Source organism: Botrytis sinoallii (assembly GCF_014898435.1).
Source record: "Botrytis sinoallii strain Bc 23 chromosome Unknown BSIN_004, whole genome shotgun sequence".
Taxonomy (NCBI): Eukaryota; Fungi; Ascomycota; class Leotiomycetes; order Helotiales; family Sclerotiniaceae; genus Botrytis; species Botrytis sinoallii.
Window position 1 is genome coordinate 3,256,097 of NW_024066031.1, and position 26,374 is coordinate 3,282,470.

The window sequence follows — 26,374 nt, forward strand, 5'->3', positions numbered from 1 at the left end:
TCTTTTAGCTATAATAGCTTTGGCTACTTTGATTACTCGAATTTGATAAACTTGATCAGGATAATCTAAGAGTGTTTTTAATTATAGTAGGTCTACTTGATTATCTGAATAAACCTTGAATTTCTTTTTATTATTAGTAATTGAGTTAGTATATTCAATAGCTCGAGTAACTTTATATAGCTCTCCATTATAAACCAATTGATTGCTTTTAATATTCATTTGTTCTTGATATAAAACTTGATTATTCGATTATATTATTACTATCCCTACACCAATACCTATTCCTTTTTCTATAGAAGAAGCATCTATATAAATATAGATAATATTTTGATCTTTATATTTGAAAATAATATTATAAAATATTACTGCATTTTCTTTTGAAGTCTTATTAATATTAATTTTGAAAGGGATTTCCTTTTTTTATAATAAAAAGTAGAAATGAGTACTCTTTTCGAAAGAGAATGAATTGAATTTTTTATTAATTGATTCTCTTATTCTATTAAATTGGATTGATTTATATAGCTTTCTTTGAGGAATATTAATTGATTCTCGATTAGTGTATTGATATACTAAAATAGCTTTTTCGATATTGATTGGATGTTTTGAATAAGAGTTTTGTTAATCGAAAGATTGATTGATTGATTGATTTCATTTACGTCCATCTTCAGTCTAAGACTATATAGGACGGCTAGGTCTCTAGAGGCTCTAGCGGATAACTTTTTATTCTACAAAAATGGATATATACGATTTAGAGAAATAAAAACAAATGCTGGGGAATAGTGCCCGCTCATTATATATATTGTATATAATAAGAAAATTGTGAAAATTAAGAAATTGTAAGGAAATCAAAGTTTTCTCTTATTTTTCTAATTACTTCTTTTTCATTCTTTTCTTTTTCTCCTCTTTTATTATTATTTCTTTCTCTATTTTGTTTTATATGAAAGCCCTGACCAGGTGTTATACTCTTGTAGCGATTTTGGTAATATTGATGAATTTAATGGCTAATTCAATATCTACTTTTGTATGGAGTAGGAATTGTATAGTGATTTTAGATAGTAGTATATTCTTGAATATTTTTTTTCTCTTTGCTTTGTATATGAAACAATTAATAAGGAGGTGTTATAGAGTCTTAATATTATTATATATATATTTGTTATCAGAGAGTTTGAATCGATATAAATAAGATTTGATATATTTATGACCTAATTTGAGTTGAAAATATGCGCTAGCAGTGTTTCGCTTGGTTTCGCTTGGTAGTTTGATTTTCGATCCTATTTTTTATGGAAATAGCTTTGAATAGGTCAAAGGGGATTGATTTGATCTGAGTTTGTATTGATTGAGAGTAGAAAGTTATTGATCTGAATTGTATTCTTTGATTATTATATTTAGAAGTCCAAAACTTGTTTCGTTTGAGATAGAATATATTGTGGTTGTTTCTTTTGTTAGTTTATCTGCTAGCTTATTTCCTTTTACTAAAATATATTCTAAAACCCAATTTAGAGATACTTTAGCTCCTTTTGTTTTAATGATTTCCGCTATTTTGATTACTCAAATCTGATAGATCTATCCAGGGTGGTCTGATAGTGTTTTTAAGCAATATAGATCAGCTTAATTGTTTGAATATATCTTGCTCGCTGACAAAGGGACAAGAAAATCAGCCTCAGGGCATGCGAATCGACCTACAGCAAGCGGTATCCGCTCTATAGCAAAAACTGCTATGGAATCGGCAGTACAGGCGTGGTGGATCAAACAGATACCAACGCTCTCCAAACAATACCAGAAATGGGACCCAAAGAGTACAAACAAATACTCTAAGGAACTAGAACTCTTACAAGCAACTCTTCATTGTATACTAGCGATCTGCTCAGTACATAGCGACTTCGAAAACTATCACCAACAATTTAAATATAAGGAAGCAATAATTCACTACTCATATGAAGTATTCAAATTCTTCGAGCATATTGTACATTACCCGCAAAGTCCTTACGACCTATAAAACCTAGCCCCTAGATATCAAGCCCAAATACCCATCCTGCAATCAAGCAGCTCAAGAACAATTACTGAAATAGCTAATGTATATATCAGCCAAATTCATTAAATTCATTGCTATAACAGATTTCTATAAAAGCATATACCCTAAAACACTATCAGAAGAATAGAAAGAGAGAAGGAAAGGGATCGATTGATCCAGGCGAACATAAGCAGGGAGTAGGAGGGGATAGATTTAGAAAAGCTATGTAAAAGAAAATTGAAGCATACAGCATACCATATTGCAATAGAATGTATATAAAAGCTACCCTTACAGGATAAGCAGTTTTCAAACAAATACTATATAGGAGATTGGAAAGCGTGTACGGAGGCGTTCAGAGGATTGGAGACAAAGGTGCAAGTGTGCTAGCCATCGCTTGGGAGGCTACTGAGGGTATTGAGACCCTATCCCTAGGAAAGGGGGATCATGTAAACTAGAAGATCATCCTGCAGTTAGCCCAACCGTAATGCCCCCTGGGAGGCTCGCCTATACGGCCCGGTTGAAAATTACTAATAATAATAATAATAATAATATATCTTGAATTTATTACTAATACAGGCAATTGTGCTAGTATATTCAATAACTCTAATAACCCTATAAAGCTCTCTATTATATACTAGTTGATTGTTATTAATATTCAATTGTTGTTGATATAAAATTCGATTGTTTAATTGTATTACAATTATACCTACACCTATATTTATTTCTTTTTCAATAGAAAAGTATTAGTATAAATATAGGTAGTATCCTTATCTCTATGATTAAAAACGATATTGTGAAGAATAGCAGTATCTTCTTTTGATGAATTGCTAATATTAACTCTGAAGGGAATTTCCTTTTTCTATGAGGGGAAGTTGAAGTGAATAATCTTTTCAAATGAAATAGAATTGAGATCCTGATTTATTGATTCTCTAATTCTATCAAGTTAGATTGATTTATATTGTTTTCTTTGAGGAGTAAGGATTACTTCCAAATCGGTTTAATATTGAGCTGATATTTCTTTTTTGATATTGATTGGATGGTTTGGCGAGAATTTAGTTAGATGAAATGTGTATTGTCTAACATTTGAATCTAATTGAATTTTTAGGAGCTTTAGGTCTGCTTCTATTTTCATTAAAAGGATTGGAGCTGTTTTGAAGACTCCTAATATCTTTCGAAAAACTAGGTTTTGAAGCGATTATATTATATTCTTGAAATGAGTTTGATCTCTTTACCAAATCATTGATTTGTAATCAGCTATATTGGTTATATATACTATATATAATTGTTTAAAGGCTTTAGGATTAAACCTTTTTTCAGTATTAGCTAATTGAACCATTCAATAAAAGGCATCTTTCACTTATATATTCGAATATTAATATGTTAATCAAATTTGAGATTTAAGTTGAATCATATTCCCAATCATCTAATAAAAGATTGGGATATAATTATTTCCGAATTGAATAGCGTGATTGGATATTTTTTTTGTTAATTTGGATAATGAAAAATACATTAGCTTTGTTTTTGCTAAATCGAATTAAATTGTATTTCTAGAACTGAGTTTATAGATTTGTTTTGTAATTCTTTTAAGGTTTTGATATTCTTTTTTTATATAAATAAATATATAATTAAAGTAATATCATTTATATAGGAAAGAAACTTGATTGAATTGGATAAAAAGAACTTCTTGATATATATAAGAAAGAGAATTGGAAAAATCAGACTGCCTTATAATATTCCGATTGAAATTAGTTTGAAAGATTTGATTTGATTATTAAAAAATAGTTTCAATTGTCTTTGTTAAAAAAAATAAGGCTATCCAGGCTATCAGATTTGTAGATAGTTTTAGCTTCTTACAGGGATACGATGACTCTCACCTGTACGTAGTGTATCCTACGAACCTTCGATCGTGCGATCGGAGAGCTAAGTAGAGTCAGCTGGAGCCGGGTGGTGGTTGTACACTAATCAGAGGCCATACTGGGAGCGAAGGTACGCGCAACTGATCACCAGAGGGTGATCGCGAAGATGCTCGGAACAGAGGACTACCAGCAAAACGGAGATGAAAACCATTCGACAGTAGAAAAGAAATGAGAGCAGAATTGATGCGAAACCATACCTTTACGAATCTATATGGGGAGCAGAGCCAGAGCATATCGCAGCAAAGCATCTGCGAAGCGGAACTAGCCCTTGAAACAGCAGATAATGAAGCTTCTATAATATAGCTGAGTCTAACTGAAACCTATATTAAGAGCAAGGCCGATATCCTTAACTTGACGAACGAAAATCGATAGAACACCTCTGGAATACTAGTATACAGAGTTTTCACAATCCAACAATACATACGATCCACGGGTATACCAGATCGGATATTTACAATAGTAAGAGGAGTAATAGGAAGTATACAAAGACTAGGATAATGTCTACTGGGGCCAACGGGAGTATATATAGAGTAGGAGGAGAGACGTTTTTAGCACCTTACCTCCGAGTGCGCGAGAGCGGTATAGCGGCGGAGGAGCTCCGATATAGGAAAGACGCTTTTAGCAAGCCACACTCAACAATGCTCGATCGGTATTACAGCGGCGGAGGATCTCAGGCAGAAGCTAATCCTACGATATACATATACAACGCGCTCCTAACGCTCTACTTTCGATTACAAACTATACATTGGGGGAGTGGATTTTACAAGCAGAGCTTTGGTTAGTGGGTTGAAAATACTATAGAAGGGCTGCCTGGCTAGAGATCTGAAATAACAAGCCTACAAGACATAGTCGGCCTTGTTGTGTAAAAAAGATCCGGCAAGGTAATGCGAAACAGTTATTAGCCGCGAGGCGTAGTATATAATAACAGTGACAGCGATACTGTCTATATGGCTCGAGAGGATGGATACGTGTGTCGGTCTATAATCGGATACTATAAGGCAGAGGGCATAATGGAGATATCAGATAGGCTTAAGGAGCAAACAGGAATGGAGGTGTGAAGGAATGGTTTTGGTTCTAGCCAGAACTTCCGAAGGTAATCATACAATAGGTGGTTTAATGTAGTCAGAAGATTCTACAGAAGTCTAGTATTAGTGGCTTTATTACAAGTGAGCCGGGAAAGCGTCTGTAGGTGTAGCGAACCTACTTTGTATTATAATATATTCTAGAAAGTAGTTATAATATAATTCATTTCTGCTGTGTCCAAGAACCCCGACTGTACGATAACTCGGCAACCCAAAATCATGCCGCATATGACCGATACCAGCCGATCGACACCTGGGGAGCGGCTGATGGCCCTGAGCATAGGCCACGAGTGATCACCTATGTACGAAAAGGAGGCAATTTGAAGGTCAGACAAATAAGGTAGACCGGAAGTAGGGATCTACTTTGGATTAATGTTAACAGATACTCGATCCTTAATACCTATTACGCCCTGCTCGATCCGCTGATAATAAAATACATACTTGAACTAGAGATTGTCTCAGGAACTGGTATGGTCATCAGAGATAACTTCAATATTAAATATAATCTGTGGGAATCCGAAATAACAATTATCAACCAAAATGATATGCTTGTATAATAAACTGTTGAACAAGAAATAGAGTATATCGGGACTCCTAGTACCCCTATATATGCGAAGGGATATATTCTGAATCTAACCTTTTCCAATCTGACTACCACTACAACAATAATCAATAACAATCTGCATAACAATTCCGATCACACCATTCAAGTTATTACCATCTCGAATAGAGGAATCTCTGAATATAAGCAAGTGTATATTCAGATACGCGATTCAGATTTACCCTACCTGGCAGGTATAATGACCAACTGTTTAGCAAACCTCCAGAACCCAAACTTTCGATTTACTTACAATATCAACAGACTGATTGCTAGACTCACAAGTGCACTAAGCATTTTTGTAATAGCTGTAGGGCAGAAAGGCTGTAAACTCTACCGATTATTCCTATAATGAATTGATGAGTATAAGGAGGCATATTAAACATACACATAAGCTAGAAGAACTGGAATTGCTAATGAAATAGCAATTGCCCAGCAAGATCTATAAAGGGTTGTGTAAGCATCAAAACAAGCTTATTGGATTAAGCACTTGGACAATATATAGGATAATCAGAAACTATACAAAGTTATAAACTGACATAAGCTGATCCCAAAAATAAGCCTTAAGGTCTTCTTCTGGTGATTGAAGGTTAGGAGATTACTAATATCAGGGAAAAAGCTGAAGCACTCTTTACAATGGTACTCGATTGCTTCAAAGTATTAAATGATCTACAATACGATTCTTTATAGGAATAGGGCTGTTAGACAACCTTATTATAAAAAAGAACAATCATTGTAAAGAAAGTGGAAAAACATGTAATAGGAGTCAGGAGCATGACACACAACAAATTTCGAAGGAAACTTTTTCTTCGAAATACAACCCGTTCGCAATCGATTTAGATCATAGTTATTAAACCAAATTGATTACAATTGCCCCCCAGTGATTCTGACCAGTAGTTGTTGTGCTACTATCGTCGGCATTCCGAATACAAAACATACACGAAAATTCACATAAAATTTTCTCATTCCGAATTATTAGAATAAGAATTAGATTCTCAATATGAGCTTTCTTAATAATCTATCAACATTTAGGGATACGGTCATGATGGAGGTTCCTTCTGAAGCCTCCATTATACCAAACACTTATCCTACTATTGTCCTAAGTACCCCAATATCTTCAAGTCCTCCCCCATCTTCTGAAAACCCTCAATTCGAAATCTCTAGCCCTATCCTATCAACCAACCAGCTAGTCAGTTCTGGAAAAAGATTTGAAGAATTCAATTTATTTAGTAACCTCTTTATTATTCAAGATACAATCAATACTATTTATATATTTAATCAGAATAAGAAACGGGGCCCTACAATACCCCTTAGTAATCAGAATAAACAATCTAGAATCCAAAACAATCTAAATACACCCAAGGAAGCTATTTTGAAAGCTAGAGATCTTATAATGCTAGCTTCCTTTTTTCCCAATCATGCAAAAAATAATTCAAGCTCTTAGATCTTCTAAAGATCTTTAAAGAATATATTGAAAAGAGGAAGCTTATTATAGCTTCAAATATCATTACCTCTCAAATCACTTATTTGGAAACTGTTATATACAAAATCGAATTACAAGCGAAAGTATTAGTTAAACCTTTTTTGCTTATTACTACTACTATTATTATATTAAAACCAATATATATTGATATTTCAAAAAAAGGAAAATGGAATTTAGTCTTTAAAGGGAAAAACATTATATTTACTAATATAGAAAAGAAATCTAATCTTATCTAAAAACGAATTATCTTAATCAAGCCAGATTTTCCAAACCCTACCTCCTTTTCCCTTCTAATTATCCGAAACAAAATAAATAAAGCCTTTCAAAAGATTGGAATTAAAGGGCTAGTCATTACAACAGCAACTATATCCTTCAATAATAATATCATTATTATAACAAATGATCTCTTTATATCACAATTCTTATTAAAGAAAAAAGCGATTTGGAGTAATATTATCAAATTCGAAAGAATTCAAAAGGATCAAGAATAGCACAAAGTCATTATTCACAAAATCCCAATTAAAGAATTCTCAGGCACAAAAGGAATGGATCTTATACTCAACGAAATCAAAACCTTCAATCCAGACTTCAAGTCTATAGGAATCCCCTTTAGCTTATACCCACCTCCAGAAGAGCTCATTAATGAGAGGGTGCTATCGTTATTGCTTTTGCTATAAAATCAGAAGTAGAATTAGTTATTCGAAAGTAATTATATATTACTGAAAGTAATATAAGAATAGAACAATTCTACAAATCAAAATCAATTACACAATATCAGAAATATCAAGGATTTGGGCATCAGAATACCTATTGTAAAAGGAACCCTTTCTATGGATTATATAGAGGCAAGCACATTACATTAATACACTTGTATATAATATATAATATCAGAGGAAGTTCTATCAACACTTAAAAGTAAAATGCTTGAATTGCTAAGGGAATTATACAGCAAATTCGAAAATATACGAAACCTATTAGACTATTCAATAAAAATCGAATACTACTCATTAATAAATCACACTAATATTCGAATTCTTCAAATAAATCTCAATCGAAGTTCATAAGCTATAGAGAACGTTTTACAGCTTGCAATAGAACTTAATATTGATCTTATTATAATTCAAGAACCTTAGATTATTAAAAACGGAATCGATTACTCAAATTCAAGATTTATTATACACTTCAATTTCATACAAACATTATCAAGACTTAATCCTAATTACCGGCTATATATACTACTATACACATTAAAAACTCTTCAAGCTATAATCAATCTAGCTTTCGATTCTCCAATAGATTCTGATATACAGATTTTCAATTGTCAAAATGGAAACAAAACCTTTCAAATCATCAATATATATAACAAAGCTAATCAAGCTAAAGAGAAAGATTTTACAATCGAAAAATGCTTGTATAATATATCTATTATACAAAAACTATCCTTTTAGGCGACTTTAATGCCCATTACCCATAATGGGATCCTTTTTTGAAGAAAAGCGGAAACGCTGATCAATTAGCTGAATGGTTTGAAGATCAGAATTTTATTCTTTTAAACGAGCCCGGAATCAGCATTTTCTATCGAATTAATCTCCTTAATCCAAATATTCTTGATCTAATACTAGCATTAGAGGGAATCTCTCCTCAAATTTACAATTAGCAAACGCTTTCAGATACAGGATCTGATCATACAGGAATACTATTCGAATTAAAAGGAAAAGAAGATCTAAGTACTTCTAATACTGAATCGATAGCTAGATACAATACTAAGCTAGCGAATTAGGAAAAGTTCGAATCAATACTCAAATCGGAATCCTTATATTCCCCTATTCTGTTGAATTTAGAATTAATCCTTTCAACCAAAAAGGATTCCTTAAACCTTTTGAAAAACAAAGACAATCACTATCTAATTCTAGATTAAGCAGTAAGTGAATTTACTAGAATCATTTAAAAAGCAATAGAAAGGTGTATATCTAAAATTGTTTCAATCAAAAGAGCCAAACCATAATGAATATCTGAATTGAAAGATTTCCGAAAAGAGTTAAAAGAAGCAAAGCAAAGAATTGAATCAGATCTGGAGAATTATAGCTCTAAGGAAGAATATCGAATCACTAGAAACAAATACTTTCAAGCTATTAAAACAGCAAAGAAGAATCATTGGAATAAGTTTTTAGAAAAGAAGGACACAAAGACAATTTTTAAAGCAATGGCTTATACTAAAGACTTTCAAGATCAAAGGATACTGGATATTGCAATAGAAAGCTTTTTCAAAGGAAAATGCTCTGCTTTCAAATCAACTCTATTCCCACCCCTTTCTATTACCCCAAAACCATAATGGGAAGGGTATAAACAATCCAAGCAATGGGAATGGCCTAATCTTACTCAAATCGAATTAAGCAATGTCTGTTCAGTCAAAATCCAAGGAAAAACCCCTAGTCTAGATGGAATCACTCAAAAGATTATTATAAAGGCTTACAAAGCAATCCCATAAACCTTTTTTACTCTCTTTAGTAAACTTATTAATCTAGAATATTACCCGAAATATTGGAAACAAGCCACAGAAGCTATTCTGAAGAAAACTTCCAAACCAGATTATTCCCTTCCAAAAGCATATAGAATAATTGTATTCTTAAATTACCTGGGTAAAATAAGCGAAAGGATTCTAGCTCAACAATTAGGATATTTAGTGGAAACAATCTATCTCCTTCACAAGAATCAAATGGGAGGATGTCAAAAGAAATCAGCAATCAATGCTGTACTTTTACTGATTATAGAAATTGAAAGAAATAAGTAAGCCAATAAAAAGACCTCAATATTATTTATGAATATAAAGGGAGCATTCGATCATATTTCGAGAAATCGATTATTAGATATTTGTAAGAAACTAAAACTGCCCACAAATCTGATAGCCTGGATAGTCTCATTTCTTCAACAAAGACAATTAAAACTATCTTTTAATAATCAAATCGAATCTTTCAAGCCAATTTCAACCGGAATACCACAAGGCAGCCCGATTTCTTCAATTCTCTTCCTTATATATATCAGGAAGCTCTTTTTATCCAATTTGATCAAGTTTCTTTCCTATATAGATAATATTGCTTTAATTATATATTCATCTATATGGAAAAAGAATATCAAAATCCTAGAGAAAGTTACAAAACAAATCTATGAACTCAGTTCTAAAAATGCAATCCAATTCGATTTGGTAAAAACAAAACTAATGCACTTTTCATCATCCAAATTGATGAAAAAATATCCAATCACACTATCCAATTCGGAAATAATTGTATTTCAATCTCTTATTAGATAGCTGAGAATATAGTTCGACCTGAACCTCAAATTCGATTAATATGTTAATATTCGAATCACATAAGCGAAAGGTGCTTTCATCGAATGGCTCGATTAGCTAATACCGAAAAGGGCCTTAATCCTAAAGCTCTTAGACAATTATATATAGTATATATAACCAGTATAGCTGATTACGGATCAGTGATTTGGTGGAGAGGTCAAATTCATTTTAAGAATATAATGTAATCGCTTCAAAACCTAGCTTTTTGAAAGATATTAGGAGTCTTCAAAACAACCCCAATCCTTTCAATGGAAGTAGAAGCAGACCTAAAGCCCCCAAAAATTCGATTAGATTCAAATATTAGACAATACACATTTCGTCTAACTAAACTCTTGTCAAACCATTCAATCAATATCGAAAAAGAAATATCAGCTCAATATCAAATCGATTTGGAAGTAATCCCTATTCCTCAAAGAAATGATATAAATCAATCCAACTTGATAGAATTAGAGGATTAATAAATCAGGATCTCAATCCTATTTTACTTGAAAGATTATTCACTTCAACTTCCCCCTATGGAAAAAGGAAATTCCCTTCAGAGTTAATATTAGCAATTCATCAAAAGAAGATACTGCTATTTTTCACAATATTGTTTTCAATTATAGAAATAAGAATATTATCTACATTTATATTGATACCTTTTCTACTGAAAAAGGAATAGATATAGGTGTAGGTATAATCGCAATACAATCAAACAATCGAATTTCATATCAACAATAATTGAATATTGGTAGTAATCAACTAATGTATAATGGAGAGCTTTATAGGGTTACTAAAGCTATTGAATATACTAGTACATTACCTGTATTGGCAATAAATTCAAGATATATTCAAACAACCAAGCTGGTCTATATCACTTAAAAACACCATCAGACCACCCTGGACAGGTTTATCAGATTCGAGCAATCAAAGCAGCGAAAATCATCAAAGTAAAAGGAGCTGAAGTATCTTTAAATTGGATTCCAGGATATATTTTAGTAGAAGGAAATGAGCTAGCAGATAAACTAGCAAAGAAAGTAACCACAATATATTCTATCTCAAACGAAACAAGTTTTGGACTTTTAGATATGATAATCAAAGAATATAATTCAGATTAATGGCTTTCTACTCTCAATCAATACAAACTTAGATCAAATCAATCCTCTTTGACCTATTCAAAGCTATTTTCCATGAAAGATAGGATCGAAAATCAAGCTACCAAGCGAAACCAAGCGAAACACTGCTAGCGCATATTTTCAACTCAAATTAGGTCATGGATATATCAAATCTTATTTACATCGATTCAAACTCTCTGATAACAAATGTATATGTGGTAATATTGAGGCTCCACAATACCTCTTTATTAGTTGTTCTATATACAAAGCAGAGAGAAAAGAAATATTCAAGAATATACCACTATCTAAGATCACTATACAGTTCTTACTCCATACAAAAGTAGGTATTGAATTAGCTAGTAAATTTATCAATATCACCAAAATCGCTATAAGAGCATGGCACCTGGCCAGGGCTCTCATACAAGACGAGATAGAGGAAGGAATAGTAGTAGAAGAGGAGAGAGGAGAAGAGAATGAAGAAAAAGTAATTAGAGAAATAAGAGAGGGCTTTGATTTCCTTACAATTTCTTAATTTTCACAATTTTCTTATTATATACAATGTGTATAATGAGCGGGCACTGTTCCCTAGCATTTGTTTTTATTTCCCTAAATCGTATATATCCATTTTTGTAGAATAAAAAGTTATTCGCTAGAGCCTCTAGAGGCCTAGCCGTCCTATATAGTCTTAGACTGAAGATGGACGTAAATGAAATCAATCAATCAATCAGTCAGGAGCATGTCATCCAGAGTCGATCGGGCAACCATTCGCCTCCTTAAGGCATGCTGGCCTAGTACGAAGAGTATAATACATGAGATTTTCGCAGCCTGCCTCAAGTTCAGCTATTACCCTAACAAATGGAAATTTGCTGAAGTAGTTATACTGCCCAAGGTTGGTAAGAAGGATAGAACATCCCCAAGATCGTAGAGGCCAATTGCATTGATATTGTATATTAGAAAAGAACTAGAAAGGTACATTGCTAGTCAAATTGCATAGATGGCTATGAGATACAATGTTATTAGCCCTTAGTATTGCAGAGTGTTATCGAAAAGAGCCGATATTGATTTTACAGTTGCCTTCACTCATAATACTAAGTATACTTTAATAACTAGCAAAATGGTTATACTAGTAATAATGAATATATAAAGCGTTTATAATATACTTTTTAAAAGATAGCTTCTATAACGTATAAAGAAGCAGAATTAACCTATAGTATTCTTACAACTTGTTGATTCATTCCTGACTAGGAAACGTGTATGTGTAAGGCTTGAGGGGATTACAATATAGGATTTCCCGGTTGTATGCGGTACCCCCTAGAGATCGCCATTTTCCTTTATCCTGTATACCCTCTATCTTACTGAACTTCTCAATTAAGATAGAGCACAATGCTTCGGATATACTGATAATATAGCTATATATTATATATCTAAGAATCTATCCACGAATATATATATGCTCTGCCGAACCATTCAATGCATTCTATAATAGGGAAATCAGAATAAGGTCTTTTTCGCTTTGGAAAAGTTTGAATTACTTCACATATCGAGGAAGTATAAAATTACAAATCTGGCTATAAGGATAAATTGGGATCTAGTCATTATACCAACCCCTTTAGAGCTTATTAACAAAATATAACCAACCTTATACTGGTTTGACGTCTTTTTTGATTGATATCTAACATTTCTATAGTATATCAAAATATGCACTACAAAAGCTATACGTATTGCATCCCACATCCGATTAATAGCTCATACAGCCCACGAACTATCTATAGCCTATTTGCGAAAAGCAATCATTACCTGTGTACTCCCTATTACTCTTTTCGATTCCGAAATATAGTTCGATGGGCTATATAAACAATGCTCAAATGCAGGCTATATTCCGATTAGTATCGGAATTAAGAAATATATCGATCTAGTTAGCAAGACGATTCACAGTACAGCATGGGGAGCTTTATCTGTTTATAAGATGACCCCAACAACTATACTTCTTGTAAAAGCTGGTTTTCCAGTTGGAATTATTGTATTAGAGTAAGCCAGATTGAGGTTCACGTTTTCGGCTTCAGATAGTGGATGTACAATACCTACTTGTAAACTAATTGAAATTGTATATCAGAAAAAAAAAAAGAGGTATAAGTATTTTGAAAGGTTCCAATACAAAACTATAAAGAATGGGATAGGCAATCCCTGCCACTAAGTGCCCCAGACTCTTACAGTCTTACTTCTCTCCCAAGTACCGCACCAATCCAATGAATGGTATAAACAAAAAGAACACTGCGAAAGTATTCAAGGAATAGTAGAACTTAATCCCTTAAGAAGATTACTCTGTATTTTCAGATGGGTCTGAATAATACAATGAATACGGTTACTGTATGGGGTACGGCTTTGTAATCTACCGCGACAAGTAACAGATCGATACCAGCTACAGCTGTATACGCGAATAGTCGCATGTTTTTGATATTAAGGCAATCGGCGTGTGACAGGGACTAAAATGCCTCCTGAGTATTATTGATTATCTTTACTAGGGATGAATATGGTTATGTATTGATAGCACCTCAATAATCTGGGGAATACAAGGAAGCGTCACTACCTCCTCTTAATAAATATATCACAAATACTATCAAGCAATGCAACACTACAATATTGTAATCAAGTGGTCCCCTAAGCATACTGAGATGAGGGCAACGAGGCAGCCGATCGTTTTGCTGATCAGGGGTACGGTTGGGTCGCTTGACCCTGGCCCATCCTGCCTCCCCATAGTCAGCAGCTCTCGCTCTGTCCTACATATCAATGTTAGCGTTCCGAGAGTAGATAATGGAAGAAAAAAAAGGGGCCTGATCTCCGAAATATACAATACATAGAAACCGGTATATAATACCTCGAAATCGGAAAGCTTTAAGCTTTCTTGTGGAGTACTACACAAACTCATAGCGATACGGACTGGATACAGTGACTTTGCAGCCTATCACATCAGATTCAATCACGAAAATAGTACGAATACCTATACATACGGGATTGAGAAAGCACACTATATTTCTTTCAATATTCAATTAATAATCGGATGCACAATGACTGGTCGCTTGCACTAAATCGACTTCGATCCGAATGGGATGCGATAGCATATGTCAACCGTGTCCTGCGAACACAATATAGTTTTACTGACCTTCTCGCTAAATCCAGATTCTATACTAGGATATACTCAAATTACACGAAACTACGCGAATTCCAACCTATTCCAATACCCCAAGGATGAACTCTCCACCCCAATCAACCTAAGACCCATATCGAACAGCTATAAGTGCTTCGAGCGCTCTCCCGATCGACAGCGATCGACCTGATTATCCGCCGATATCCGGATAGTATACGAAACAAGGCTCTCTGAAACAGAACTACAAACCCTTAGACAGAACAGCCACAGGATTACTATGAGTGATACTGAGTGGAGGAATACTAGAGGCAACAAGTCCCCTGATTAGCTAACATTACACTACTATGAGCAGCTGGAACGCTAGTGGCCTGTAGGCCCGCTCCTTAGTACATCTAGAATACCCCTTGGGAGGTCAGATAATAGATACTAATCACTATAAATAAATAAATAAATTAGCTTCTTACAAATATCTAATAGTTGATTTCTCGAAACGTGATCGAATACTCCCTTTATATCTATAAATAATATTGAGATCTTTTTATTAGCTTGTTTGTTTCTTTCAATTTCTATAATCAGTAAAAATACAGCATCGATTACTGATTTCTTTTGGCGTTCTCTTATTTGATTCTTATAAAAGAGATGGGTTGTTTCTACTAAATATTTTAATCGTTGAACTAGAATCCTTTTGTTTATTTTACCTAGGTAATTTAAAAATATAATTACTCTATATGCTTTTGGAAGGGAATAATCTGATTTGAAAGCTTTCTTTAGAATAGTTTCTGTAACTTATTTCTAATATTTCGGGTGATATCCTAAATTAATAAATTTACTAAAGAGAATAAAAAAGGTTTATAAGATTGTTTTGTAAGTTTTTATAATAATCTCTTAAGTGATTCTATCTAAACCAAAGGTTTTCCTTGGATTTTAATTGAACAGGTATTATTTAATTCGATTTGAATAAGATTAGGTTATTTCTATTGCTTGAATTGTTTATATTCTTTTCATTATGGTTTTGAGATAATAAAAGAGGATGGGAATAGAGTTGATTTGAAAACAAAGCATTTTCCTTTGAAAGAGCTTTCTATTATAATATTCGATATCCTTGATCTTGAAAGTCTTTAGTATAGGCTATTGCTTTGAAAATTGTTTTTATATCCTCCTTTTTTAAAAACTTATTTCAATAATCCTTTTTTATTATTTTAATAACTTGAAAGTACTTATTTCTAGCAATTCAATATCCTTCCTTAAAGTTATAATTCTCTAGATCTGATTCAATTCTTGCTTTACTTTTTTTAACTCTTTTCGAAAATCTTTCAATTCAGATATCCATTATAGTTTGATTTTTTTGATTAAAACAATTTTAGATATATATCTTTCTATTGCTTTTTGAATAATCCTAATAAGTTTACTTACTGCTTGATTAGAATTAGATAATAATTGTTTTTGTTTTTCACAAGGTTTAAGGAATTCTCTTTGATTAAAAGGATTAATTCTAAATTCGATAGAATAAGGGAATATAAGAATTCCGATTTGAATATTGATTCAAACTTTTCCTAATTCACTAGTTTAGTATTGTATCTAGCTATCAATCCAGTATTAGAAATATTTAAATCTTCTTTTCCTTTTAATTCGAATAATATTCCTATATAATTAGATTCTATATCTAAAAGCATTTGCTAATTATAAATTTGAAAAGAGATTTCCTTTGATATTAATATTAGATCAAAAACACTTGAATTAAGAAGATTAATTTGATAGAAAATACTGATTTCGGGCTTGTTTAAAAAAATGAGATTCTGATCTTCAAACCATTCAACTAATTGATCAGCGTTTCCACTTTCTTCAAAAAAGGATCCCACCATAAATAATAAACATTGAAGTTGCCTAAAAGGATGGTTTCTTGTATAATAGATATATTATACAAGTACCTTTTGATTGTAAAACCTTTCTCTTTAGCTTAATCAACTTCATTATATATATTAATGATTTGAAAGGTTTTGTTTCCATTTTAATAATTGAAAATCTATATATCAGAATCTATTAAAAAATCGAAAACTAGATTGATTATAGCTTGAAGAGTTTTTGATGTGTATAATAATATACATAGCTAGTAATTAGGATTAAGTTTTGGTAATATTTGTATAAAATTAGAATATATAATAGATTTTGAATTTGAGTAATCGATTTCGTTTTTAATAATTTAAGGTTCTTGAATTATAATAAGGTTGATATTAAGTTTTATTACAAATTATAAAATATTCTCTATAGCTTGTAAATTCCGATTGAGATTTATTTAAAGAATTCGAATATTAGTATGATTTATTAATAAATAGTATTCGATTTTTATTGAATAGTCTGATAGGTTTTGTATATTTTCGAATTTGCTATATAATTCCTTTAGCAATTCAAGCATTTTACTTTTAAATATTGATAGAACTTTTCCTCTAATATTATATACCATATACAAGTATACTGATGTAATATATTTGCCTCTATATAATCCACAGGAAGGGTTTTTTTTACAAAAGCATCCTGATATCTAAATCCTTAATATTTCTGATATTGTGTAGTTGGTTTTGATTTGTAGAATTGTTTTATTCTTATACTACTTTCAGCAATATATAATCGCTTTCGAATAGCTAATTCTGCTTCTGATTTTGTAGCAAAAGCAATAATGATAGTATTCTCTCGTTGATAACTCTTTTGAAGACGGGTATAAGCTAAAAGGGGTTCCTATAAACTTGAAGTCTGAATTGAAGATTTTGATTTCGTTAAATATAAAATCCATTCCTTTTGTGCCTGAGAATTCTTTAATTGGGATTTTGTAAATAATAACTTTGTACTATTCTTAATCCTTTTGGATTCTTTCGAATTTGATAATATTACTCCAAATTGCTTTCTTCTCCAATAAGAATTATAATATAAAAGATTATTTGTTATAATAATGATATTATTATTGAAGGATATAATTATTACTACAATAACTGGTCTTTTGATTCCGATTTTTTGAAAAGCTTTATTTATTTTGTTTCGAATAATTAGAGGGGAAAAGGAGGTAGGGTTTGGAAAATCTGGTTTGATTAAGATAATTCGTTTTTGGATAAAGTTAGATTTCTTTCTATATTAGTAGATGTAATGTTTTTTCCCTTTAAGATTAAATTCCATTCTCCTTTTTTTGAATATCAGCATATATTGATTTCAATATAGTAATAGTAGCAGTAATAAACGGAAAAGGTTTAGCTAATACTTTTGCTTGTAATTCGATTTTGTGTGTGTAACAGTTTCCAAATGGGTGATTTAAGAAGTAATGATATTCGAAACTATAGTAAGCTTCTCCTTTTCAGTATATTCTCTAAAGATCTCTAGGAGATTTAAAAGCTTGGATTGTTCTTCGCATAATTGGAAAAGAGAGGAAGTTAGTATTATAAAATCTCTAGCTTTCAAAATAGTTTCCTTAAATGTATTTAGATTATTTTGGATTTTAGATTGTTTATTCTGATTGCTAAAGGGTATTGTAAAGCCCCGTTTCTTATTCTGATTAAATATATAGATAGTATTGATTGTATCTTGAGTAATAAAGGGGTTATTAAGTAGATTGAATTCTTTAAATCTTTTTCCAGAACTGGCTGGCGTTAATCGAAAGATATACTGCTTGATATTTGAATCTAATCGAATATTTGCTGGTTTTAATCCCATTTCGATTTCCATTAAAAGAATTAGAGTAGTTTTGAAGATTTCTAATATCTTTCAAAGAATTAGATTTTGAAAAGCTTATATTTTATCCTTGAAATGGACTTATTCTTTTCATCAAATTACTAATCCGTAATCTGTTATACTAGTTATATAAACTATATATAACTATCGAAGAGCTTTTGGGCTTAAGCCTTTTTTTATATTATTTATTTATTTATTTATTTATAGTAATTAACGTCTATTATCTGACCTCCCAAGGGGTATTCTAGACGTACTAAGGAGTGGGCCTACGGGCTGCTAGCGTTCCAGCCGCTTATAGTAGTATAATGTTAGCTAATCAGGGGCTTGTTGTTTCTAATATTCCCCCGCTCAGTACTGCTCATAGCAATCTGCGGCTGTTCTGTCTAAGGATTTGTGATCCTGTTTTAGAGAGTCTTGTTTCATATATCATTCGGGTATTAGTAAATGATTAGATCGATTGCTATTGATTGGGAGAGTACTTGGAGCACTTATAGCTGTTTGATGCGGGTCTTAGGTTGATTAGGGTGGAGAGCTTATCCTCAGGGTATTGGAGTAGATTGGAATTGTGTAGTTTTGTATAGTTTGAGTATATCCTAATATAGAATCTGGATTTAGCAAGAAGGTTAGTAAAGCTATATTGTATTCACAGAATACGGTTGATATATGCTATTGTGTCCCATTCGGATCGAAGTCGATTTGATGTAAGTGGCTAGTCGCTATATGTCCGATTATTGATTGAATATTAAAAGAAATATAGTGGGCTTTTTTCAATTCTGTATATATAGGTATTTATATTATTTTTGTAATTGAATTGATATAATAGATTGTAAAGTCATTATATTCGATTCGTATTGCTATAAATCTGTATAGTACTTTGTAAGGGAGTTTGAGGCTTTTTGATTTCGAGATATTATATATCGATTTCTATGTATTATATATTTCGGAGATTAAACCCCTTTTTTCCTTTCACTATCTACTTTTAGAGCGCCGATATTTGACATGTAGGATAAAACAGGAGCTGCTAACTGTAGGGAGACAGAATAGACCAGAGTCAAGCAGCCCAGCCGTACCCTAATCAGCGAAGCAATCAGTTACCTCGTTGCCCTCAATCTTAGTATACCCAGAGAACCATTTAATTACAATATTGTAATATTGTATCACTTAATAATACTTATAATATACCTATTAAAAAAAGGCAGCAGCACTTCCTCATATTCCCCAGATTATTAAGATATTATCAATACATAACCATATTCATTCCTAATAGAAGCAATTAATAATACTCAGAAGACATTCTAATCCCTACCACACACCAATCACCTCAGCATCAAAAACATGCGATTGTTTGTATACACAGCTATAACCAATATCGATCTATTACTTGCCACAATAGATTGCAAAACTGTACCCTATGCAATAATCGTGTTCATTATATTGTTCAGACCTGTCTGAAAATACAAAATAGTTTTCTTAGAGGATTAAATCCCACTATTCCTTGAATGCTTTTGCAGCATTCTTTTTGTCCATACTATTCGTTAAATCGATATGGTATTCAGAAAAGAAGTAAGGCTATAAGAATCTGAAGTGCTCAATAACAGGGATCGCCTATCCCATTCTTTGCAGTTTTGTATTGGAATCTTTTAGAATATTTATACCTTGTCCTTTCTTTCTGATACACAATTTCAATTGGTTTATAAGTAGGTATTGTATATTCATTATTTAAAGCCGAAATATAAATCTCAGTCTGGCTTGTTTTAGTACAACAATTCCAATTGGGAGACCAGCTTTTATAAAGAGTGTAGTCGTTGGGGTTATCTTGTAGATGGATAAAGCTCCTCATATTATATTGTAAATTGCCTTGCTAACTAGATCAACGTATTTCTTGATCTCAATGCTAACCGGAATATAGCCTGCATTTAGGCGTTGTTTGTATAGCCATCGAATCATACTTCAGAGCCAAAGAGAGCAATAGGGAGGTACACAGATAATAATCGCTTTTCGCAAGCAGGCTGTAATAGTCCGTGGGCTGTATGAGCTATTGATTAGATGTGGGATGCAACACGCATAGCTTTCGCGGTGCGCGTTTTGACATGCTGTAGGAATGTTAGGCGCCGATCACCTTTTTTTATATTAACTAGTTAATCATTCGATAAAAGATTCCTTTGCTTATATAATTCGAATATTGATATATTGATTGAATTTGAGATTTGGATCAAACTATATATCTAGTTATCTAATTAGAGATTGAGGTATAATAATATTGAAATTAGATAGTTTAATTAAGTGATTTTTAGTTAGCTTGGAAACTAAGAATATATTAACTCCATTTTTGTTAAATCGAATTGAATAGCGTTTTTTCGAGCTAAGTTTGTAAATTTGCTTTATAACTTTCTTAAGAAATATAATATTCTTCTTTTAAGAAAATAAGTTTGTAATCAAAGTAATATCGTTAATATAGAAAAGGAATTTGATTAATTTTGAAAAAAATAAATCTCTAATATATTAGAGGAATAGAATGAAGAAATAGGGCTACCTTATGGTATTCCAATCAAAATAGATTTAAAAGATTCGATTTAATTATTAAAGAATAATTTGAATTGTCTTTATTGAAGGAATAAAGCTATCCAAACAATCAGGTTTATTAATAGTTTTAGCTTTTTACAAATTTCCAATAATCGATTTCTTGAAATATAATCGAAGGCTTTCTTTATATTTATAAATAAAATTGAAGTCTTTTATAAATTTGCTTATTTTTTTTGATTTCTATAGTTAGAAGAAGAGCTATATCTGTTGGTATCAATTTGGTGTTGATTAAGTGTAAAGTACTTCAGTCTTATTAATATGATTGATTGTATTATTCGTCTTAATTATTATTAAACTATGGGAAGCTAGTATTTAATATAATAGAATTGATTGATTGATTGATTAATTGATTTCATTTACGTCCATCTTCAGTCTAAGACTATATAGAACGGCTAGACCTCTAGAGACTCTAGCGGATAACTTTTTATTCTATAAAAATGGATATATACGATTTAGGGAAATAAAAACAAATGCTGAGGAATAATGTCCACTCATTATACACATTGTATATAATAAGAAAATTATGAAAATTAAGAAATTGTAAGGAAATCAAAGCCTTCTTTTATTTCTCTAATTACTTTTTCTTTATTCTCTTTTCCTCTCTCCTCTTCTATTATTATTCCTTTCTCTATCTTGTTTTATATGAGAGTCCTGGCCAAATGCTATACTCTTGTAGCGATTTTGATGATATTAATAAATTTAATGACTAATTCAATATCTACTTTTATATAAAATAGGAATTGTATAGTGATCTTAAATAATGATATATTCTTAAATATTTCTTTTCTCTCTACTTTATATATAGAATAATTAATAAGGAGATATTATAAAGCCTTAATATTATTATATATATATTTGTTATCAAAGAGTTTGAATCGATGTAAATAAGATTTGATATATTTATAACCTAATTTGAGTTGAAAATATGTGCTAACAATGTTTCGCTTGGTTTTGCTTGGTAGCTTGATTTTCGATTCTATTTTCCATGGAAATAGCTTTGAATAGGTTAAAGGGGATTAATTTGATCTGAGTTTATATTAATTGAGAGTAGAAAGTTATTGATCTGAATTGTATTCTTTGATTATCATATCTAGAAGTTTAAAACTTATTTTGTTTGAAATAGAATATATTGTAGTTGTTTCTTGTTAGTTTATTTGCTAGCTCATTTTTTTTTTACTAAAGTATATCCTGAAATCCAATTTAGAAATACTTCAGCTTTTTTTACTTTAATGATTTTTGTACTTTGATTATTCGAATTTGATAAACTTGTTCAGAATAGTCTGATAATGTTTTTAAACAATATAGATCAACTTGATTATCCGAATATATCTTGAATTTGTTGTTAATATAGGCAATTGTATTAGTATATTTAATAACTCTAGTAATCCTATAAAGCTCTTCATTATACACTAATTGATTGCTACCAATATTCAATTGTTATTGATATGAAATTCGATTGTTTGATTGTATTGTGATTATACCTATACCTATACTTATTCCTTTTTCAATAAAAGAGATATCAGTATAAATGTAGGTAGTATTCTTATCTTGTGATTGAAAACGATATTATAAAGAATAGTAATATCTTCTTTTGATGAATTACTAATATTAATTCTAAAGGGAATTTCCTTTTTCTATAAGGGGAAGTTGAAGTGAATAATTTTTTTAAGTGAAATAGGATTGAGATTCTGATTTATTGATTCTTTAATTTTATTAAGTTGGATTGATTTATATTGTTTTTTTTGAGAAGTAAAGATTATTTCAAATTGGTTTATTATTGAGCTGATATTTCTTTTTTAATATTGATTAAATGATTTGGTGAAAGTTTAGTTAGATGAAATGTGTATTACCTAATATTTAAATCTAATCGAATTTTTGGGGGCTTTAGATTTGTTTCTATTTTTATTGGAAGGATTGGGGTTATTTTGAAGATTTTTAATATCTTTTGAAAAGTTAGGTTTTGAAGTGATTATATTATATTCTTGAAATAAGTTTGATCTCTTTATTAAATCATTAATCCATAATCAGCTATATTGGTTATATATATTATATATAATTATCTAAAGGCTTTAGGATTAAAGCCTTTTTCGGTATTAGCTAATCGAGCTATTCGATAGAAGGTATCTTTTGCTTATATAATTCGAATATTAATATATTAATCGAATTTGAGATTCGGATTAAACTATATTCTTAGTTATTTAATAAGAGATTGGAGTATAATTATTTCCAAATTGGATAATATAATTGGATATTTTTTTTGTCAATTTGGATAATGAAAATGTATTAGTTCTGTTTTTATCAAATCGAATTAGATTACATTTCTAGAATTGAATTTATAGATTTGTTTTATAACTCTTTCTAAAGTTTTGATATTCTTTTTTTATGTAAATAAATATGTGATTAAAGCAATATTATCTATATAGAAAGAAACTTAATCAAATTAAATAAAAAGAGCTTTTTGATATATATAAGAAAAAGAATTAAAAAAATCAGACTGCCTTGTGATATTCCAATTGAAATTAACTTGAAAGATTCGATTTGATTATTAAAAAATAGTTTCAATTATTTTTGTTAAAGAAATAAGGTTATTCAGACTATCAGATTTATGGGTAATTTTAATTTTTTATAAATATCTAATAATTGATTTCTCGAATATAATCGAATACTCCTTTTATATTTATAAATAATATTAAGATCTTTTTACTAATTTATTTATTTCTTTCAATTTTTATAATTAATAAAAGTATAGTATCGATTATTGATTTCTTTTGACATCCTTCTATTTGATTTTTGTAAAGAAATAAATTGTTTTTACTAAATATTCTAATCATTGAATTAAAAATCCTTTTGTTTATTTTATCTAGGACAATTTAAGAATACATTATTCTATATACTTTTGGAAGGGAATAATCTGATTTAAAAGCTTTTTTTAGAATAATTTTTATAATTATTTTCCATATTTCGAATAATATTTTAAATTAATAAATTATTAAAAAGAATAAAAAAGGTTTATAGAATTACTTATAAATCTTTATAATAATCTTTTAAATAATTCTATTTAAGCTAAAGATTTTTTCTTGAATTTTGATTGAATAAGTATTACTTAATTCGATTTGAATAAAATTAAGCCATTTCCATTACTTGAATTATTTATACTCTTTCTATTATGGTTTTAGGATGATAAAAGAAGATAAAAACAGAATTGATCTAAAAGCCAAAGTATTTTCTTTTGAAAGAGTTTTTTATTACAATATCCAATATTCTTTAATCTTGAAAGTCTTTAATATAAACTATTACTTTGAAAATTGTCTTTATATCCTCCTTTTCTAAAAACTTATTCCAATGATTTTTTTTTGTTATTTTAATAACTTAAAAATACTATTTCTAGTAATTCGATATCCTTTCTTAAAGCTATAATTCTTTAGATCTGATTTAATTCTTTGTTTGCTTTTTTTTAATCTTTTCAGAAATCTTTCAATTTAGGTGTTCATTATAATTTAGCCTTTTTAATTAAAACAATTTTAAATATATATCTTTCTATTGCTTTTTGAATAATCCTAATAAGTTTGCTTACTGCTTGATCTAAAGTTAGATAATAATTATCTTTATTTTTTAAAAAGTTTAAGAAATCCTTTTTGATTGAAAGAATTAATTCTAAATTCGACAGAATAGGGGAATATAAGGATTCCGATTTGAATATTGATTCGAATTTTTTTTAATTTGCTAATTTAGTATTATATCTAACTATCAATCCAGTATTAGAAATACTTAGATTTTTTTTTTCTTTTAATTTGAATAGTATTCCTATATAATTAGATTTTGTATTTGAAAACATTTATCAATTATAAATTTGAGAAGAGATTCTCTTTAATATTAATATTAGATTAAAAACATTTGAATTAAGAGATTAGTTTAATAGAAAGTATTGATTTCAGATTTATTTAAAAGAATAAGATTCTGATTTTCAAACTATTAGTTAATTGATAGTATTTTTGTTTTTTTTCAAAAAAGGATTCTATTATAAGTGATAGATATTGAATTGTTTAAAAAGATGGTTTCTTATGTAATAGATATATTATATAAGCACTTTTTGATTGTAAAACCTTTCTTTTTAGCTTGATTAGCTTTGTTATATATATTGATGATTTGAAAGGTTTTGTTTTTATTTTAATAATTGAAAATCTGTATATCAGAATCTATTAGAGAATCGAAAACTAGATTGATTATAGTTTAAAGAGTTTTTGATATGTATAGTAATATATATAGCTGATAATTAGGATTAAGTTTTGGTAATATTTGTATAAAATTAGAATATATAATAGATTTTGAATTTGAGTAATCGATTTCGTTTTTAATAATTTAAGGTTCTTGAATTATATATAAGGTTGATGTAAGTTTTATTGTAAGTTGTAGAATGTTCTTTATAGTTTGTAAACTCCGATTAAGATTTATTTGAAGGATTCGAATCTTAGTGTAACTTATTAATAAATAGTATTCAATTTTTATTGAATAGTTTAATAGGTTTTGTATATTTTCGAATTTGCTATATAATTCTTTTAATAATTCAAGTATTTTACTTTTAAGTGTTGATAGAAACTTTTCTCTGATATTATATATTATACACAAGTATATTGATATAATATGCTTATCTTATATAATTTATAGGAAGGGTTCTTTTTACACTAGTTATTCTGATACTCAAATCCTTGATATTTCTGATATTATGTAATTGATTTTGATTTATAGAATTGTTTTATTTTTATATTATTTTTCAATAATATATAATCACTTTCGAATAGCTAATTCTGCTTTTGATTTTGTAGCAAAAACAATAATAATAGTATTTTCTTATTAATAAGCTTTTCTAGAAATGGATATAAACTAAAAGAGGGTTTTTATAAGCTTAAAATCTGAATTAAAGATTTTGATTTTATTGAGTATAAGATTTATTCCTTTTATATTTGAGAATTTTTTTAATTAGGATTTTATAAATAATGACTTTGTACCATTCTTAATCCTTTGGGAGTCTTTCGAATTTGATAATATTACTCTAAATCGCTTTTTTTTCTAATAAGAATTGTAATGTAAAGGGATCATTTTGTTATGATAATAATATTATTATTGAAGGATATAGTGCTACTACAATAACTGGCCCTTTGATTCCGATCTTTTGAAAGACTTGATTGATTGATTGATTTCATTTACGTCCATCTTCAGTTTAAGGACTATATAGAACGGCTAGGCCTCTAGAGGCTCTAGCAAATAACTTTTTATTTTACAAAAATGGATATATATGATTTAGAAAAGTAAAACAAATATTAGGGAATAGTGCCCACTCATTATATACATTATATATAATAAGAAAATTATGAAAATTAAGAAATTATAAGGAAATCAAAGCT